This window comes from Bufo bufo, chromosome 8 (genome assembly GCF_905171765.1).
Source record: "Bufo bufo chromosome 8, aBufBuf1.1, whole genome shotgun sequence".
NCBI lineage: Eukaryota > Metazoa > Chordata > Amphibia > Anura > Bufonidae > Bufo > Bufo bufo.
Window position 1 is genome coordinate 8196772 of NC_053396.1, and position 9271 is coordinate 8206042.

Genomic DNA, 9271 nt, shown 5'->3' on the forward strand with positions numbered 1-9271 from the left:
CCAACCTCCACATCCAAAACGGCAACATCTGGACCCAGTACTTCAAGGATCTTTACAAAGCCATCTCGAGGAAGGACCAAAGCCCAGAACAAAAGGAAATCACGAAAAAGCTGAAGGATATGGAGGAAAAAATCAAAGATTTCCAAAACCATCTAGACACACCGATCACACTGCAGGAGATAACAGAGAGGATCTCAGTGACAAAGAGTAAAAAAGCCAGCGGCCCAGATGGGATCCTTCCAGAAATGATCAAATACAGCCCGCCATACACAAGGGCGGAGACAGGTACGACCCAGCCAACTATAGAGGGATATGCATCAGCAGCAACCTGGGAAAACTCCTCAGCAGTATACTGAATAAGAGGATCCTCAGCTTCCTCACCCAGCACAACATCCTCAGCAGAAGCCAAGCAGGCTTCATACCAAACCACCGCACCACGGACTACATCTACACCCTGCAGAGCCTCATCAAGAGCCATGTCCACAATACAAAGCATGGAAAGATCTATGCCTGCTTTGTGGACTTTAAGAAGGCCTTTGACTCAGTGTGGTATCCGGGCCTATTCCTGAAACTTCTTGAAAGCGGAATAGGAGGAAAAACAGATGATGTCATCAGAAGTTCCTACACTGAGAACAGATGCAGCGTGAAAGTAAATGGGAGGAGAACGGCTTATTTCCGGCAGAGCCGAGGAGTCAGACAGGGCTGCAGCCTCAGTCCAACCCTGTTTAACATCTACATCAATGAGCTGGTGGCTCTGGAGTCCTCCACAGCACCTGGTCTCACCCTCCATGCTCCTTTATGCAGATGATCTTCTGCTACTATCGCCAACTGAGAAAGGTCTCCAAGATAACCTGAAAATCCTGGAGAAGTTCAGTAACACATGGGCACTGCCCATCAATCCAAAGAAAACTAACATCATGGTCCTCCCTTCTTGCTAAACAACTGACCACTTTCAGAAACCGACAGCTACACCGACCTGGGCCTAGAAATCAGCCAATCAGGGAGTTTTAAGAAAGCCATGGAAACACTGAAAGACAAGGCGAGCAAAACCTTCTATGCCATCAGAAGGCATCTGTATCATCTTAAGGCACCAGTGACCGTCTGCCTTAAAATCCTTGACACCATCATCCTCCCAATCCTCCTGTATGGCAGCGAAGTCTGGGGCCCAGACACATACCCAAACTGGCCCCATATCTGGAGAAACTCCCCAATCCAACAGACAGACAGATCCTGAGCCGGTACAGACTGAGCGCCCACAGCCTGCTCATCAAATCCGGGCGTCACCGACAGAGATACATGCCCAGGGAGAGCAGACTGTGCCAGCAGTGCGACCAGGAGGCCATGGAGGATGAGGCTCGTTTCCTGCTGCGGTGCCCCAAATACTCAGCAGTGAGGGAGACTCACTTCAGGAGACTGTCTGATCTCTGCCCAGACTTCACCTCCATGGAGGAGGAAGAGAGACTCTCCATACTGCTGGGGGAAGAGGAGAACACAGCGGCCACAGCAGCACAATATATTACTGCCTGCCATAGACTGAGAGGAGCCTGATATACCATGGACTCTTATAGCCCCACCCTGCATATGTCCCCATCCCCCAACCCTACCCAATTATTTCCCACTTGCTTTGGCAATGCTAAAATGTATTTAGTCCTGCCAATAAAGCTGATTTCATTTGATAGATAGATAGATCATTCATGTTATATATACTTATATGGTATAAATGCAGATATTCCATGCTGCAGATCCTTCATTAGGCAGTGACATTTATTCGGTCAGTGACTCGGTGAATGTCTCAGTCGGTCAGTCTGTGTTCTTGGAGATGTTGTATACTCTAAGGCCCGGCATCATCCATTATACAATAAGATTGAAGCTCGAGTGACAAGCTATTACAGTCAGGTCCAGAAATATTGGGACATGGACACAATTCTAACATTTTTGGCTCTATACACCACCACAATGGATTTGAAATGAAACAAACTAGATGCGCTTTACCTGCAGACTGTCAGCTGTAATTTGAGGATATTTACATCCAAATCAGGTGAACGGTGCAGGAATTACAACAGTTTGCATATGTGCCTCCAACTTGTTAAGAGACCAAAAGTAATGGGACAATTGTCTTCTCAGCTGTTCCATGGCCAGGTGTGTGTTATTCCCTCATTATCCCAATTACAATGAGCAGATAAAAGGTCCAGAGGTCATTTCCAGTCTGCTAATTGCATTTGGAATCTGTTGCTGTCAACTCTCAAGATGAGATCCAAAGAGCTGTCACTATCAGTGAAGCCATCATTAGGCTGAAAAAACACCACAAACCCATCAGAGAGATAGCAAAAACATTAGGCGCGGCCAAAACAACTGTTTGGAACATTCTTGAAAAGAAGGAACGCACCGGTGAGCTCAGCCACACCAAAAGACCCGGAAGACCACGGAAAACAACTGTGGTGGATGAGCGAAGAATTCTTTCCCTGGTGAAGAAAACGCCCTTCACAACAGTTGGCCAGATCAAGAACACTCTCCAGGAGGTAGGTGTATGTGTGTCAAAGTCACCAATCAGGAGAAGACTTCACCAGAGTGAATACAGAGGGTTCACCACAAGATGTAAACCATTGGTGAGCCTCAAAAACAGGAAGGGCAGATTAGAGTTTGCCAAACGACATCTAAAAAAGCCTTCACAGTTCTGGAACAACATCCTATGGACAGATGAGACCAAGATCAACTTGTACCAGAGTGATGGGAAGTGAAGAGTATGGAGAAGGAAAGGAACTGCTCATGATCCTAAGCATACCACCTCATCAGTGAAGCATGGTGGTGGTAGTGTCATGACGTGGGCATGTATGGCTGCCAATGGAACTGCTTCTCTTGTATTTATTGATGATGTGACTGCTGACAAAAGCAGAAGGATGAATTCTGAAGTATTTCGGGCAATATTATCTGCTCATATTCAGCCAAATGCTTCAGAACTCATTGGACGGCGCTTCACAGTGCAGATGGACAATAACCCAAAGCATACTGCAAAAGCAACCAAAGAGTTTATAAAGGGAAAGAAGTGGAATGTTCTGCAATGGCCGAGTCAATCACCGGACCAGAATCCGATTGAGCATTTCACTTGCTGAAGACAAAACTGAAGGGAAAATGCCCCAAGAACAAGCAGGAACTGAAGACAGTTGCAGTAGAGGCCTGGCAGAGCATCACCAGGGATGAGACCAGCGTCTGGTGATGTCTATGCGTTCCAGACTTCAGGCTGTAATTGACGGCAAAGGATTTGCAACCAAGTATTAAAAAGTGAAAGTTTGATTTATGATTATTATTCTGTCCCATTACTTTTGGGCCCTTAACAAGTGGGAGGCACATATGCAAACTGCTGTAATTCCTGCACCGTTCACCTGATTTGGATGTAAATACCCTCAAATTAAAGCTGACAGTCTGCAGGTAAAGCACATCTTGTTCGTTTCATTTCAAATCCATTGTGGTGGTGTCTAGAGCCAAAAATGTTAGAATTGTGTCCATGTCCCAATATTTATGGACCTGACTGTATATATTCCAGGATTGACAATTGCTCCATCAGCCCTCGGGGGTCCCCCATCTGGACCATCGGAGACCTCACAATATACCCAGAGTACAGAGGTCGGGCGGAGTTCTATCCGCTGAATGCATCGTGGTTACTGCGCGGCCTGCAGGTGAATGACTCTGGACGGTACACGGTTATACTGTCTACTGACGGCAAGTGGAGCACACGTAGTATCCAGGTGGACGTCCATGAGAATCCCCATCACAACCTGTCACTTCACCGTAAGTAAGAAAGGAAGCCCTTCTTCATGTATGGGATGTGCTACCGTAGAGGTGTCTGTGAACCCCACTATCTAGGTAGGGATGCAGGGTCGGCATTGATCATTAAATATTATTATAATATATTCCAGCATGAAAAAAATAGTTAATTATGTCATTTGCTTTATGTCATAAAAATGCTTCAGTTTTGAGATATTCTCTTTATCGTATTATGGCGCCTCCTGGTGTTTAATCTGTATAGTAAGGTGCATTTCCAGCTACTGCAGTTTTCGCACATGCCTGAGTCCATCTTTCAGCTGCCACCAGCCATAACTACTGTTAAAAGCTGCGACAGTTACAGAGAGAGAGATACAGCAGTGAGGACACACCCTCTGAGCTGTGATAGGGAGGGAGCTGCAGCAGTGAGGACACACCCTCTGAGCTGTCATAGGGAGGGAGCTGCAGCAGTAAGGACACACCCTCTGAGCTGTGATAGGGAGGGAGCTGCAGCAGTGATAAAACACACCCTCTGAGCTGTAATAAGGAGGGAGCTGCGGCAGTAAGGACACACCCTCTGAGCTGTGATAGGGAGGGAGCTGCAGCAGTAAGGACACACCCTCTGAGCTGTCATAGGGAGGGAGCTGCAGCAGTAAGGACACACCCTCTGAGCTGTCATAGGGAGGGAGCTGCAGCAGTAAGGACACACCCTCTGAGCTGTGATAGGGAGGGAGCTGCAGCAGTGATAAAACACACCCTCTGAGCTGTAATAAGGAGGGAGCTGCGGCAGTAAGGACACACCCTCTGAGCTGTGATAGGGAGGGAGCTGCAGCAGTAAGGACACACCCTCTGAGCTGTCATAGGGAGGGAGCTGCAGCAGTAAGGACACACCCTCTGAGCTGTGATAGGGAGGGAGCTGCAGCAGTAAGGACACACCCTCTGAGCTGTCATAGGGAGGGAGCTGCAGCAGTAAGGACACACCCTCTGAGCTGTCATAGGGAGGGAGCTGCAGCAGTAAGGACACACCCTCTGAGCTGTGATAGGGAAAGAGCTTCAGCAGTAAGGACATGCCCCCTGAAAAGGACACACCCTTGAGCTGCTCGCTTGGTATAAATCTAGCAGAGCAATACATGGGGAGATGATCTCTGGACCATATGGGGTACAGGACTGGTTCTAACTTTGTTAGAAAGGGATTGCCATGTACTAGATTATATCTGATCTTCATTATTTAATGCTATACACACAGGGGAACATTTATCAAATCAGATACGTCAGTTTTGTGGTCAGTCACGGCAACAACGACATTAGGTTAAATTTGCGACATTTTGTGATCCTGACCACTTTTACAGTGGTCTAAAAGTGAGGTTAGGCCTGGATTAAGGGTCATTTACTATGTGAGACTTTTGCAAAAGTCGCACCCTATGCACATTGCACTCACGCCAGATATATTATGAAGGTGCACCAGTTCATAAATTTGGTGCAGGCACACAAGGCAAAGTCAGACTTAGAAATGACACAAAAACAATCTCAATGATAAATAACCCTCATAATGCCCAAAGAATAAATTGAGCTATACACCTAAAGCCCTAAAAAAATAATCAGGCCATACACACAGCACCAGAAAAATAATAGAGCCATACAGGTAGTGGAGATTTACCATCTCCCTATGCCATGGTTTTGGTGTTAAAAGTCGCAAATGCTTCCTCTGTCAGCGCAGGGCCCATCAAGACTGGCATAGCGTACGCCGTATCTGCGCCAGAATTTACAACTTTTTGAGCTTCTTGACAATTTTCAAAAGTGGAGAGAAAAGGGCTTGGGTCTTATAAACACTGAGATGTGCCTATTTTAGTAAAAAGACATCTGCTTCTTAATAAATTAGGCAAACCTTACGCCAGAGCACAGGGGACATTTTTATGTAGTTTGGCCGCAGAAGAGGAGATCATAACACCGGAGGGCTACTCTGAGGAGGAACAGCAACCTCTGTCCCCACATAATGCTGAGTCTGGCCATCAAAGCAAAAGCTCTGTGAAGTGCAGTCATGTGACTGAGGCAGCAAAGCCAAAATTAAAAGATATAATGGCAGCGATCGCAAGCTGCAACGCCACGCTTAAGACCATGAATATAAATATTGGGAGCCTGGAAGAGGACATAGCGATAATTCGCCATGACTTACACAAAGTGGCGGACAGAACTACAGAGGTGGAACGGAGGTTGTCCAATCTAGAAGATGGCGCCAAAACGCTGCATGGTACCGGTAAAACAACAGTTAAATATATAGCGGCGCTATATGGCAAAACCGACGATCTTGAAAATCGCTCACATCGAAACAATATTCGGCTAGTGGGGGTGCCGGAGAAAACAGAGGGTCAGAATCCCACGGAATTCATAGAAAAGTGGATTGCTGAGAAATTCCAAGACAAGGGCCTCTCTGCACACCGTGTTCCAACCCGACCACTACCGCCCGGTCGTCCACCTCGTCCAATACTTGCTAAAATCCTACACTATAGGGACAGAGAGACTGTACTTAGAGCCTCTAGAACCCATCCTGACCTGAAGATCAATGGGGTACAGATCTCTATCTTTCCCGATGATTCATCGGAGGTACAGAAAAAGAGGGCCCGCTTTGTGGACATAAAGAGGAGACTCCGTGACCTACAAGTCCAGTATTCTATAATGTTCCCAGCCAAGCTGAGGGTGGTGGCTTATGGTTCTGCAGTATTTTTTGAAGACCCAGCTGAAGTGGTTGGACCAGAATGAACGTCGACTGAGGAGCCAGAACGTGGACACTTGAAGTATTTACCCACTACCAGGCAGTCTGTGATGTTTAAGTGGAACGGTCTGCGTATCATATATATACAGCTGTTGAGTAAAGTTCAGTTGTCTCGGGCCTGTTGCTGGAGACGTACACTGGGTTGAGCGAGCGTTAGACCGAAGCTCCCCGGTAATATCGCAGTCCTAAGGGCCAGGCTGTACGGGACTGTACATTGTTGTGGACACTGTTGGGCCAGGTTTTTGCGATTGTCCCTAGGTTACAGAAGTTATCTTGTTTCATATACAATTTATGGCTACTTTCACACCTGCGTTAGGTGCGGATCTGTCTGGTATCTGCACAGACGGATCCGCACCTATAATGCAAACGCTTAGATCCGTTCAGAACGGATCCATTTGCATTACCATGAACAAAAAAAAAAAAAAAAAAATTTTTTGTTTTTTTGTTTTTTTTTTGTTCATGATAATGCAAACGGATTCGTTTTGACTTTACATTGAAAGTCAATGGGGGATGGATCCGTTTGAAAATTGAGCCATATTGTGTCAACTTCAAACGGATCCGTCCCCATTGACTTACATTGTAAGTCTGGACGGATCCGTTTGCCTCCGCACGGCCAGGCGGACACCCGAACGCTGCAAGCTGCGTTCAGGTGTTCGCCTGCTGAGCGGAGCGGAGGACAAACGGGGCCAGACTGATGCATTCTGAGCGGATCCGCATCCACTCAGAATGCATTAGGGCAGTACGGATGCGTTCGGGGCCGCTTGTGAGAGCCTTCAAACGGAACTCACAAGCGGAACCCCGAACGCTAGTGTGAAAGTAGCCTATATGTGTTATCTACGCATGGGTAAAGGGGTGGGGGGGGAGGGGGTTATGTGGTGTTGGTGATCTGCAACAGGTAAATGTACAACGCTATATTCCAGCAGGAGAGGGTGCGGGTTCTATTTATGGACTGCTCCTCCTTTACTGGATGTGGGTAATTGTCACCACCACTTCTGTGAGAAGGTCTGACAGACGTCCTTTTCTACCTCTTGCATGATGTTCTTTGTTTTGGTTTCGCTTTGTCATCTCATTTCCTTCTCCCAGGTGTCACCTATTTAGACTAATCCTCTTTCCTTTATATTCCCTCCCATTCTGCCACACTTTGCGGTTTATACTACTTCCTGGATTGAAGTGTTCACTGCTGGAGACTTCTGTTGCTGCTTGTTCAGATAAGTCCTTTCATGTATTGAGTTTCCTTGCTGGCTTGATTCTAGGTGACCCTGACTCCCTCCGTATTAAGCACAGGGAGCCGGTGGTCGTGTCCCTTGAATATTATAGGGTTTTCAGGTGTCACACAGTCTAGGTACGAGGGCATGCAATCGTCTACCTATGAGACCCTTGTATGTGCTTAGCAGTCAGGGTGAGCTCTTAGGGTTTTATAGGGGTCACCTTTATGCTCCTTAGTTTGGGATCAAGCCAGTCGGATGTTTATCCATAACTTCCAGCTATCTGCAACATCATCCGTGACAGTAATATGGCATCTGCTTAGACAGTTATATAATCGTATAAAATCTGATGGGGCCAGCCATAAGGATACTTAGTTGGAATGTGAGGGGAATGGCAGATGCCAACAAACGACAGGGTATCTTTCAATATTTGTCACGATTTCAACCTGCGAATATCTGCTGTTTACAGGAGACGCACATGACCAAGAAAAGAATACATTTAATGAATAAGGCATGGATGGGGTACTCTGTGCATTCCGTCTTCTCCTCATATTCTAGGGGGGTTAGTATTTTGGTCAATAGAAACGTGAAATTTGAGTGTCTGAAAGAATGTGTAGATTCAGAAGGTAGGTTTATAGGAGTTCACTGTATTTTGCAGGGAGTGAGAATGGTACTAGCGACAATCTACATACCTCCTCCTTACTCTTCGGTACCTCTGGAATTATTGGCAGACTATCCAGAAGTTCCAGTGCTGATAGTTGGAGATTTCAACAATCTATTAAGCGAAACTTTAGACAGATGTCATGTATCAGTAAGAGATGGAATTAATAACGAAACTCCCTTTGGTAGGCTAATAAAGGAAGTAGGGCTGACAGACGCGTGGAGAGAGGCGCACCCTGGAGACAGACAGTACTCGTGTTGCTCATCGACCTATAGCTCCCTGTGGAGAATAGATATGGGTCTGGCGAATGCCCACATGTACCCACTTGTCCGGAAATCAGAGTATTTAGCCAGGTCTTTATCAGACCATTCTATATTTAGTGTAGAAGTTGATATTTCTGGGGAAGCCAGGCGGGGGATGAAGTACTGGCGTAGGAGACACTACTGATATAGCACAATCCCTGAGGGAATATTTTCAATATAATGAAGATTCAGCCTCTATACATACATTATGGGAGGCTATGAAAGCCTTTCTTAGAGGAACTCTGATTAAGACCATTAGTAAGATTAAATCCCGTTCTAAAGAAAAAGATATACAGGTATAAGCACATGCAGATATGAGGCTTTGTGAATGCACCTTCTACGAAGACGAGCAATCAGTTAAAAGCCAAGCAGGAGGACTTGAGATGTCATCTCCTGCAGGTGGCCGAGAGGAAGCGTCTCTTCTATAAACAACAATATTTTGCGGAAGGAGAGAGAGCGGGACATATGCTCTCAATGATAGCCAAAGCGCAGCAGGGTTCTCCGTTTATTACAGGTCTGGTTGACTCTGGTGGAGTCTTGAGAAGAGATACTGGGAGTATTCTAAGTATATTAG